Source organism: Bombina bombina, chromosome 5 (genome assembly GCF_027579735.1).
Source record: "Bombina bombina isolate aBomBom1 chromosome 5, aBomBom1.pri, whole genome shotgun sequence".
In the NCBI taxonomy this organism is placed as follows: domain Eukaryota; kingdom Metazoa; phylum Chordata; class Amphibia; order Anura; family Bombinatoridae; genus Bombina; species Bombina bombina.
Genome location: NC_069503.1, coordinates 388,087,765 through 388,101,072, shown reverse-complemented (window position 1 = coordinate 388,101,072; position 13,308 = coordinate 388,087,765).

Genomic DNA, 13,308 nt, shown 5'->3' with positions numbered 1-13,308 from the left:
TCGGTTACCGTAAACCAAGTGTTGAACAGGGGTTAACAGTCTCTACCTCTATATCACTTCTCAGAAGACTGTCATCCGGTCAGATAAAAGGGGGTTCAGCTGCTACACCCAGTACTTCTGCTGCTATGCGCGTTTCACCCGCACTAGGCAAAATTCAAAACGGGCTTCGTCAGGCCATGTATCTCTATCCGATTGGATACTGCTCTTTTATTCACGTCACTCCACATGACGTCAAGGGGTGAAATGTTAACAATGTAGCTGCGGTATCCATTGTTAACACGGGATTGCAACATTATTGTTAAATTAAATAACCATTTCATTGTAGTGCACTTAGCAGCATTACATATAGTACACAGTCAGTTTTAAAAAAAATGTATGGAGCAGTTATGGAACAAACAAGAGATGAATTACTATATAAAGATAAATTTAAAGATTCAGAACCAAATATTAGATTCATTAGCCAATATTACAATAAATGAAATGATATAAGAGCAATCTTGCAGAAGCACTGGGATGTTTTAACAATTGATAATGAAATTAAACTAATAGTTGGTGACAGACCCCTCATGACACCTAGAAAGGCCCCAAATATAAAGGACAAATTGGTTTCCAGTTATTACATCAGACATGAACAACAAAATTGGCTGGGAAAAGCCTCCCAAAAAGATGGGAATTTGAAATGTAAACAATGTTCAGTCTGCAAAAATATGCAGCAGGCTTCTTATTTTGTTGATAAGTGGGGGACTACCCATAAGGTTATAGGGAGAGTTAATTGTAGATCAGATGGTGTAGTCTATATAGTATTTTGTAACTGTCCGTTGTATTATATAGGAAAAACCAATAGAGAAATAAAAGAACGTATTAAAGAACACAAAAGAGATATAGATAATGAAATTACAACTAGCAGTGTAGTGAGATATTTTCAAGCTTTTCATCAAAGTAATAAAAATCATTTGAAATTTATGGGTCTGGAGAAAGTGGACCTAAAAAATAGAGGAGGGGATATTGATAATTTACTATTGCAAAAAGAGTGCAAGTGGATTTTGAACTTGAAAGCGTTAACTCCTAGCGGTTTGAATGAGGAGATAAATTATGCTCCCTTTCTGTAAGAATTATTTTATTTATTTTTCTGGGATTTATTTACTGACGTTAAAGTTTAGAGAGAAAAATCCTAATCTTGCACATTTAGTCACTTTAGTGTGTGTATAAGTATTAGTGGCAAATTATAACTTTTAGCAAACTATAGATTTCTCTCATTCTATTATGTTATCAATATTGTCTACACTAGTTATTTCTTATATCTAAATATAAATATAATACATGGGATATTTGCATGATGAATAGTATATATAAGTTGTTTAAAATGCTTCTGAAACCCGTCACCAAACTGTGCGCAAAAAGTCATTTTTCTATGTATGGCCTAAGGCACTGAATAGTGTAGTCTGTGTACTATATGTAATGCTGCTAAATGCACTACAATGAAATGGTTATTTAATTTAACAATAATGTTGCAATCCCGTATTAACAATGGATACCACAGCTACATTGTTAACATTTCGCCCCTTGACGTCATGTGAAGTGACGTGAATAAAAGAGCAGTACCCAATCGGATAGAGATACATGGCCTGACGAAGCCCATTTTGAATTTTGCCTAGTGTGGGTGAAACGCGCGTAGCAGCAGTAGTACTGGGGGTAGCAGCTGAACCCCCTTTTATCTGACCGGATGACAGTCTTCTGAGAAGTGATATAGAGGTAGAGACTGTTAACCCCTGTTCAACACTTGGTTTACGGTAACCGAAGAAAGCAAGGGTGAGTTTTCTAATTACCAATGGTATGCAGCAAAACAAGCCGGACACAACATCAGCGCAAAGAGATTAAAGGTACAGTGCGGACCGTCTAAGGATGGGTCAGGTATGAGAAAAAATCCCTGATACTGGTATCCGTTTACCTTTATTAAGCTGACTTTCTGGAATTTGTGTATAAATCACCCTAGCGATCCGATCCAACAGAGTTTAAACAGTGATTAAAAGTCTGTTCAAAATATTGCTGGATGCTATTTGAAGTTTATGCATCACAGGGGTTATACAACTCTAGCAGCTCCCTCTTATCTACAGTCTATCCTTTGGATCGGTGTGGTCTCCTTCTTTACCTAGCGTCCCCCACTTTTTTGGAGTTTGTTGATGTTTTTTGCCCCTCATTAATCTGTGCTGGCTAAAGTAGACTTTGTGGTTCTAGAACCATTTTTTCTCCTTATATTAATATATATATATATATATATATATATATATATATATACCACCAGAAGCAGGGAACCAGCACACTTTTTTTATATTCAGCTGCCGGGGTGCACTTGCAAGAAAACAAATATCCACATAATAAAGCAGGCACTCTCCGTTTTAATTTTATCGTTTAATGGTAAACGTTTTCGGGGTCTCCCCCGTCCTCAGACCACTGAGGACGGGGGAGACCCCGAAAACGTTTACCATTAAACGATAAAATTAAAACGGAGAGTGCCTGCTTTATTATGTGGATATATATATATATATATATATATATATATACAGTACCCTCCACTAATTATGGCACTCTTGGTAAATATGAGCAAAGAAGGCTGTGAAAATATATCTTTATTTTTTAAACCTGATCTTTTGTTAAAAAAATACACAAAATAATCTGCTCTCAGGGATATCAAACAATTGCAAACACAACACAGGTTCATTAACAAAACAAAAATCTTTGTTAAATATATGTGTGGCACAATTATTAGCACCCTTTTCGTCAATACTTTGTGCTACCTCCCTTTGTCAAGATAACATCTCTGAATCTTCTCCTGATGAGGTATGAGAATACATGGCAAGGGATTTCAGACCATTCCTCCAGATCTCTCCAGATCCTTCAAATTTTAAGATTGACGCTGGTGGACTCTCCTCTTCAGTTCACCCCACAGGTGAACTCAAGTCAGGGACTTGGATGGCCATGGCAAGACCTTGATTTTGTGGTCAGTAAACCATTTTTGTGTTGATTTTGATGTATGTTTTGGATCATTGTCCTGCTGAAAAATCCAACCAGGGCCCATTTTAAGCTTTCTGACAAACGCAGTCATGTGTTTATTTAATATCTGTTGATATTTGATAGGTGTCCATGATGCCATGTATCCTAACAAAATGTCCAGGTCCTGTGGCAGAAAAACAATCCTAAAACTTTAAAGAGCCACCACCACTTAACCGTGTGCACGCAATATTCTAACTTCAACTTTTTCCGCTCAAATATATATATGTGTATAGGTATAGCTATAAATTTCACCAAAAACATAAAAAATATATTTATATATATATATATATATATATATATATAGAGAGAGAGAGAGAGAGAGAGAGAGAGAGAGAGAGAGAGAGAAAAAAAAGGCTTGCACTCGCTGGACTTTAAATTACAGGTGCTTTTAATGTGGGTTGCAAATGTAATACCAGTCTGAGTGATCTTATAATGAAGATTGATCCTGCCCACTGTTACCAGTACACCACTTGGCTGCAATCCAAAAAGATGGTCTGTTTCTGCTGCATTGGCTGTTCAACTTGCAATCCTATGCTCCCATGGCCTACGTTTGGACACCCACATAAGAAGAAGTTCACTATCATTTATTGCTTGACGTGCACAACAACACATGTCGTGTATTTGTTGAGCTGCAGCTGTTGCAAATTTTATGTGGGAAACACCTCTGATGATGCCCGAACAAGGATGGCAAATCACAGGTCAGCCATCAGATCTGCTATCAAGCAGACAGGGACAAAGTTCTCCTTCAAGTCATGTAACCTTATGAACTAAAGTGCATGCTTGATTGGCACTGCTTCTTATAGCCTAATGAGGATCCATGCCCTCTAGACTTTCATGAGGGTTCATGATACATTTATATACCATTATGCCAAATACACACAATGTCGAATTTGTGCCCTTGACCCCAGTATAGCTATGAATAGTCTGTGTCATGACCGTCCACATTCTTTCTCCCATAGTCTCTGTTATTTTCTCCTGGCAACATATAGACATATTTTTCCAGCTCACCTGTAATATTGTTTCCGCCTACCAAGTGGCATAGATCCCTTTTGTGACCTAGTATAGCATGTCTTAGCATTTGGCTAATCTTACCACATGATCTATTTATGGTGCCCAACAATATTGGAGCCATTTATGCTCCCAGTCACTTATGTGTGTCCTGTGGACCTATATGATTAACAATACTTATCCCTTGTGCCCATCCAATATTTGTATATACCTGTTCTCCCCTTACATGTTCTATCTTAACAGAGACTATTCTTTCCTAACAGAGGCTATTCTTCTTTTTCTCCTACAGAGACAGCATGTTATTCAATAGTAAATATTATTATAAGGTGGCGCAAACTAATGCCGATTCCCACTCTGAATAACCTGGTGATATTATGTACAGGGAGTGCAGAATTATTATGCAAGTTGTATTTTTGAGGATTAATTTTATTATTGAACAACAACCATGTTCTCAATGAACCCAAAAAACTCATTAATATCAAAGCTGAATATTTTTGGAAGTAGTTTTTAGTTTGTTTTTAGTTTTAGCTATTTTAGGGGGATATCTGTGTGTGCAGGTGACTATTACTGTGCATAATTATTAGGCAACTTAACAAAAAACAAATATATACCCATTTCAATTATTTATTTTTACCAGTGAAACCAATATAACATCTCAACATTCACAAATATACATTTCTGACATTCAAAAACAAAACAAAAACAAATCAGTGACCAATATAGCCACCTTTCTTTGCAAGGACACTCAAAAGCCTGCCATCCATGGATTCTGTCAGTGTTTTGATCTGTTCACCATCAACATTGCGTGCAGCAGCAACCACAGCCTCCCAGACACTGTTCAGAGAGGTGTACTGTTTTCCCTCCTTGTAAATCTCACATTTGATGATGGACCACAGGTTCTCAATGGGGTTCAGATCAGGTGAGCAAGGAGGCCATGTCATTAGATTTTCTTCTTTTATACCCTTTCTTGCCAGCCACGCTGTGGAGTACTTGGACGCGTGTGATGGAGCATTGTCCTGCATGAAAATCATGTTTTTCTTGAAGGATGCAGACTTCTTCCTGTACCACTGCTTGAAGAAGGTGTCTTCCAGAAACTGGCAGTAGGACTGGGAGTTGAGCTTGACTCCATCCTCAACCCGAAAAGGCCCCACAAGCTCATCTTTGATGATACCAGCCCAAACCAGTACTCCACCTCCACCTTGCTGGCGTCTGAGTCGGACTGGAGCTCTCTGCCCTTTACCAATCCAGCCACGGGCCCATCCATCTGGCAAATCAAGACTCACTCTCATTTCATCAGTCCATAAAACCTTAGAAAAATCAGTCTTGAGATATTTCTTGGCCCAGTCTTGATGTTTCAGCTTGTGTGTCTTGTTCAGTGGTGGTCGTCTTTCAGCCTTTCTTACCTTGGCCATGTCTCTGAGTATTGCACACCTTGTGCTGTTGGGCACTCCAGCTCTGAAATATGGCCAAACTGGTGGCAAGTGGCATCTTGGCAGCTGCACGCTTGACTTTTCTCAGTTCATGGGCAGTTAATTTGCGCCTTGGTTTTTCCACACGCTTCTTGCGGCCCTGTTGACTATTTTGAATGAAACGCTTGATTGTTCGATGATCACGCTTCAGAAGCTTTGCAATTTTAAGAGTGCTGCATCCCTCTGCAAGATATCTCACAATTTTTGACTTTTCTGAGCCTGTCAAGTCCTTCTTTTGACCCATTTTGCCAAAGGAAAGGAAGTTGCCTAATAATTATGCACACCTGATATAGGGTGTTGATGTCATTAGACCACACCCCTTCTCATTACAGTGATGCACATCACCTAATATGATTAATTGGTAGTAGGCTTTCGAGCCTATACAGCTTGGAGTAAGACAACATGCATAAAGAGGATGATGTGGTCAAAATACTCATTTGCCTAATAATTCTGCACTCCCTGTATATGTGTATATATGCACTCTGGGGTATATGTTGAGTTTTGAATAGGATAGAGTATAGTTTATGGGACCTTATTTAAGAGCAATACATCTTACCATAGTCTGCTTTCTCAGACCGTATTCAAGTGTAAATCACTATAGTTTAACTAGTTCACCTTTTTAATGGTTCCTTTTAAAAAATATGCAGTAGGCTGAGGGTGAATAACTAACAGTTTAATTTGTAAAGTAAAATTCATAAACGGACTAAAAAAATACAATCTTAAAAAATCCCCTTTTTAAAAAACACCGGTGTCTAGATTTAACATCACTGTAAATATAAATACATGTTACAATTGTAACATTTGTAACCTTTGTAGCATTAAATCACATAAACATGCATGTTGTTATATGAGTAAATGTCTCTTTTTTGTGTGTTTCTTTATGTTTCTAAAAACTTTAGTTTCCACCAAGATTAACCCCTTAATTACCACAGCACTTTTCCATTTTCTGTCCGTTTGGGACCAAGGCTACTTTTACATTTTTGCGGTGTTTGTGTTTAGCTGTAATTTTCACCATATCTTATAATTTACTATAAAAAAATTATAAAATATGAGGAAAAATTGAAAAAAAAAACACTTTTTCTAACTTTGACCCCCAAAATCTGTTACATATCTACAACCACCAAAAAACATCTATGCTAAATAGTTTCTAAATATTGTCCTGATTTTAGAAATACCCAATTTTTACATGTTCTTTGCTTTTTTTGCAAGTTATAGGGCAATAAATACAAGTAGCACTTTGCTATTTCCAAACCATTTTTTTTTTCAAAATTAGCGCTAGTTACATTAGAACACTGATATCTTTCAGGAATCTCTGAATATCCATTGACATGTCAATATTTTTTTTTAGTAGACAACCCAAAGTATTGATCTAGGCCCATTTTGGTATATTTCATGCCACCATTTCAACGCCAAATGCGATCAAATAAAAAAAATCGTTCACTTTTTCACAAATTTTTTCACAAACTTTAGGTTTCTCACTGAAATTATTTACAAACAGCTTGTGCAATTATGGCACAAATGGTTGTAAATTCTTCTCTGGGATCCCCTTTGTTCAGAAATAGCATACTTATATGGCTTTGGTGTTGCTTTTTGGTAATTAGAATGCCACTAAATGCCACTGAGCACCACTCGTGTATTATGCCCAGCAGTGAAGGGGTTAATTAGGGAGCATGTAGGGAGCTTTTTGGGGTAATTTTAGCTTTAGTGTAGTGTAGTAGACAACCCCAAGTATTGATCTAGGCCCATTTTGGTATATTTCATGCCACCATTTCACCGCCAAATGCGATCAAATTAAATAAAAACGTTAAATTTTTCACAATTTTAGGTTTCTCACTGAAATCATTTACAAACAGCTTGTGCAGTTATGGTACAAATAGTTGTAAATGCTTCTCTGGGATCCCCTTTGTTCAGAAATAGCAGACATATATGGCTTTGGCTTTGCTTTTTGGTATTTTGAAGGCCGCTAAATGCCGCTGCGCATCACAAGTGTATTATGGCTAGCAGTGAAGGGGTTAATTAGGTAGCTTGTAGGGAGCTTGCAGGGTTAATATTAGATTTAGTGTAGAGCTCAGCCTCCCACCTGAAACATCAGACCCCCTGATCCCTCCCAAACAGCTCTCTTCCCTCCCCCACCCCACAATTGTCCCCGCCATGTTAAGTACTGGCAGAAAGTCTGCCAGTACTAAAATAAAAGCTATATTTGTTTTTTTGGTGTTTTTTTTAAAAGCATATTTACATATGCTGCTGTGTACTATCCCCGCTTAGCCCCCAACCTCACTGATCCCCCCCAAACAGCTCTATAACCCTCCCACTCTAACTTAATGGGTGCCATCTTGGGTACTGGCAGCTGTCTGCCAGTACCCAGTTTAGAAGAAAAAATGTTTTTGTTTTACATTTTTTTAACTTTTCTGTAGTGTAGCTTCCCCCCCCACACAAAAACCAACCCCCCACCCCTCCACGATCTCTTTTTGTGGTTGTTTTTTTTTTGTGATTATGGCCCTTTTAAACTTTTAACTTTTTATTGATTTTCCGTAGTGTAGCGGTTCCCACCCGCTCCCGCCCCGTGCACGCGCCCGCCCGCCACCCTCCGTGACTGTCCCGCCCCCGATCCCGCCCCCCTCAACGTCACACAGCACACCGATGGCCGCCCACCCGCCTCCCAAGTCGGCTCCCACCCACCAACGATACCGGCCATCGATGTCCGGTGCAGAGAGGGCCACAGAGTGGCTCTCTCTGCATCGGATGGCCATTTAAGGTTATTGCAGGATGCCTCCATATCGAGGCATCACTGCAATAACCGGAAAGCAGCTGGAAACGAGCAGGATCGCTTCCAGCTGCTTTCCACACCGAGGACGTGCAGGGTACGTCCTCAGGCGTTAACTGCCTTTTTTTGAGGACGTACCCTGCACGTCCTCGGTCATTAAGGGGTTAATGTAGAATTCCTCACTGATAGATAGTTAGAACATATGCACTTTGACAAGAATTGCAGTTTACGGCTAGGTTGATGGAAATACACCTTAAGTGAGACCTCCTAAATGTATTCAAGCGTCTTTGTTAAAAAAGTTCAGCTAAACAATCTTAAGTAGCTGTTTGTTGCCTATAGTATGTACATACTTTTTTTGTGTGTCTCTTGACTTTCGTAAGTTCTCCTCAGGGTTAACAGTGCACTTTTGATATCCTCCCTTCTCGGATAGATTATTCCGGTAGAGCGCTGTGGCTTCCAGCCTCTGTTTACCCGGTGCTCCGATGGATCTCCTCTTCAGGTGTTCGTCACCCCTTGATTACATGCATCCACTTAGACACTCCTTCGGTATCTCCTAGGAGTTTACAAGTGCTCCAAACTGCTTATTTTGCCGGTACATATATCAGGAAACTTGCGTCTTTTGGCTGATAGTGTTCCTCTTTAAAGCCCCCAAGTAGCAGGCTTTCACTGTGTAATTCGATAGCTAATGACTTTGACAGCTGGCAGCTGTTGTTTTGTTTACTCAGCTGATCTCATGCGTGCAACGTGATGACGTCATGGCCGCTACGCTGATCGGACACACTCTGCCTCTTTGTACACATCCAATAAGTAGCTGACTCTATCACTCTCGGATCTGATGGTCTAAGGTATTGTAATTAGTAACGCCCATGCCCTGATAGCAAGTTTGCTTTATTTTGATCATATATAGACGCCTTGGAGTTTTTGATGTTATGATTGTAATCCTTAGCCTAGATCCACTACATTTTCGATACTTCCTGAGGTAATTTCTTCCAGTTTACTTGTATATAATACACTGTATTGTCTATACTTTTTTGATATTGGTGATATCATTTATGTATTATATGGCTACATGCCGGTTTATGGCTACATGCAGTTATATTAATTGCACTTGATTTTCTGTTTGGTTGCTATGGCAACCCCTTGGCTTTTTTTTCTTGTAAATAGGGGGATGGATTTACATTTCACTGTTTTCACTCTGTATAAATTATTGCAACACACACTGCTACTTTGTCGGAGGAAGGGGATACGTTCCCTGAAACTTCACATTAAAGGCACCTGTAATTTAAAGTCCAGCGAGTGTGAGCCAGTTTTTGTTTTTCTATTATGATTATCTGCATGCAGAAAGTGTCAACCTTGTTGCTTTCACCTCCAAAAAAAAAGAGCTCACAATAGTGTAGCAGATTTCAGACAATGTGGTAGGTGCACAAACTAGTTATACTCACAAGATTGCAGTTAAAATAGGCATTTTATTAAAATCATCACAAAGGTGTCTTTAGGTGCAGCTTCAGGTTTTATTTAAAATACAGTTCAATGCGTTTCGGCTAAAAGAAGCCTTTATCAAGAGAATAAAGTTAAACAATTTCTGGAACAAATGGTTATAGCCTAGCAATATTCACAAACAAATGTATAGTCTTAAAACCCTGCCTGTCTTCTTCAAGACACACCCATCCACAGGTGTGCTGAATTCAGCTTAAATCAGGGCTGTATCCAATTCTGATCTTTTTCTGTCAGGAAGTGTAGAAATATACCAATGAAATTTCCCCACATAAAAAGCTTCCATTCTGAGATCAACAGACCTATAGAGGCCTATTTATCAAGCCGTCAATGCTGCTACATTCGCCGGCACCAATACGCTCGCCTAATTTAGAGCACGCTTTATTATATTTTATTATATCCGCTTTATGTTTGGAAATCGGGATATTTTGTATTAAATAGAATAGTTTTGGGAATAAGATTCAACCAGTCCTCCAATTTTCTCTTACATACTGCAAAACACCAAACGCAACTTTAATAAATGTATGAACCCCTATCCTGCTGCTCCCGGAGCCCTCCGCAACTAAATAAAGTTATTAACCCCTATCCTGCCGCTCCCGGAGCCCTCTGCAACTAAATACATATATTAACCCCTATCCTGCTGCTCCCGGAGACTTCCTCAACTAAATAAAGTTTTTAACCCCTATCCTGCTGCTCCCGGAGCACTCCGCAACTAAAAAAATGTATTAACCCCTAAACCCCTGGCCTCCCACATCACTACCACTTACTAAACCTATTAACCCCTAAACCACCAGCCTTCCACATCGCCATAAACTAAATTAAGCTATTAACCCTTAAACCTAACAACCCGCTAACTTTACATGAAATATTAACTCATCCCTATCTTATGATAAATTTAAACTTACCTTTAGATTTAAATTAAACTATATTAAACTATTAATTAACCTACCCTAACTATTATACTAAAATTACATTAAACTATATTAAACTAATAATTAATCTACCCTAACTATTATACTAAATTTACATTATTTACATTATTAAGCTATTAATTGAAAGAAATCGTGTAAAAGATACTAACACTCTCAGGCTCTGTAGCTAACCCAGAACATTAACAAATCTCCAAATTCGCTAATGAGATAAAACATGGAACAGAGTGCAGGGTAGCGCTAATAAAAGCAAAGAGCTCAAAATATATATGGTATATCTATACTGATATAGTGATGTGTAAATGTTGTTATTTTTAAAAAAGAAAATATCTGTGTAGATCGAATAATAAAATTTAATATACAATAATGAAATAACAGTATAGTGCCGGCACTAATTTAAAACAATATGATGATATAAGACATAAATATAAAATGCATAAAAAATCAAATAGTGGTTCCAAGTATTGGTACACTACCAACGATATTATATTGGAACTATTGAGATATAAAAGCAAGAAACAAAGCTGGCTTGCTAGATACTTATGGCAGCATAAACGGCAAGTGTGTCCGTGTTGAATATGGAACAATGTTCTCAAATTGGGCACACAAATCACCGTCTCTGATGTATGTAAAGTTGTCCGTTGTTATTAAGTCCCGTGACTTTTTGCAGAGTGATTCTCCTGGTGTGAATGAAGCAGGTATTGATATAGAAAGCACGCTATTAGTTTAAGTAATTCTTCAATGCTTATAGTGAATAATCTTGCAGCGTCCTTAGATAATGGCCACAGTGGCAGGTGTAAGGGTAGGTCCTGGGACCGAGGTATTAGCTGGCTTCTGATGATTTGTTTCACAGCTATACCAAACGAGTCCTATTACCCTTACCAGTAAGAGAGTCAGGAGCTTGCTTGAAACCCCAGATGTATTAAGGTAATCATCAAATGGACACAAGCGGTAAGCAGATCATGGGCCGGATTTTTAAGCATATATCAGCCACTCTATATTGTGTGAGAGGGACATTGCGCCGTACCTACTGTAACCACTTGTGTCAAAGGAAAGGATTGAAAGTAGACGAGCAAATCTACGCGTTTCAGCCCGATAGGCCTTTATCAAATATTAATTAACCTACCCTAACTATTATACTAAAATTACATTAAACTAACAATTAAATTAACTATATTACATATTTAAAAACCTAACCTTACTTAAGTTATTTAAAGTGAATGTAAACTCATTGCTCTCTCTAAACTTCCCCTTAACAATTACGTTTAAATAACATGAGTTTAATTCATGATTTTTTTTTAAAGATTGTAATTACCGTGTTTTTTTTGTTTATACCGTTGCATCCGTCATTATAATCGTCGGCCCGGCATTTTCTATAATGTATTGTCATTGTAGTCACGATCCTTAGAACCAATCATTGGATTAACCACGGGGGGACCAAACCCCTTTTGCTTTCGTCACACTTCCTCATTGCGCTTGCGTTAGACAGCTCTTCCGACGTTATTATCTGAAGCTCGTTCACATTTCGCGCATGCGCAATAGCAAACTTCTCTGACTTCATTCATTCTATAAATATTTTAGCGCTTTACGGGAATGACGATCAGATGCTTTGCTTCTTTACCCAACGATAGTATTCAGTGAATGTATTAATTCACTGAATACTATGTTGACAGACAGCAGCATCGTGGTTTGACGCATGCACAGTGTTTAGCATACATGAGAGCGCGCATTGCCACTATGTAAACAGAGGGTGGGACCGCTGTATCCGTAGGATTAAAAAGAATAAGGAAGTTGAGAGTGGGAGGAGCAGGTATATACAACGATCGATATTTGAAATGTATTTAAAAAAATTATTATACATTTTATGAGAAAATGAAAGTGGCGGTTTGTTTAGTATACTGATTACCTATATAATTATACTTTCATAACATAAAAAATTTACATTCACTTTAAATCTCCTATAAAAAATTACTTGCCGATTTTTTCAGATGTATACAATTTATCATTTTATATTACCATCTCAAAGTGTTTTAATGTCCCTTTAATTTAACTAAGGATGCTGCTCTTACCTAACTATCGTTTCAGGTTCGCCTGAAACGACAGGCCTCCGAAGTAGCAATTGCTGCTTGGTAAAGGGAGCCCAATAAATCAATATACTGCATTTCTCTATCAACAGGATAGCTTAAGAGTCCTATTTACCCAAGGGACATTAGATACATTTCAGTGTTGTATCTAAAATAGGACATTTAAAAATGTATTTTAGGTTTTTTTATTTTCTGTTTATTTTCTTGCTTGTTTAAAAAGAAAGGTTTTTCTTTACTGGATAGAAAAAAAAAATATTTTCATGCTTGTGGTTTCGGTCTACCTATAGAACTGCAGAGTTGTACTCCCTTAAAAAAATATCTCACCACATATAAGTTGTGCAAAAATATACATTTCCTGTTTGTTTCAATATGAATTTAAACAACTTTAGCTTAATTTTTAATGAACAATATACTGTATATACAGTATGTTTTTTTTTTTATTTCCATGACAGAGTTTCCTTTTGTATTTAATTCTTATTTGTTTCAAAATAATGAATGTTTTTGCTGTT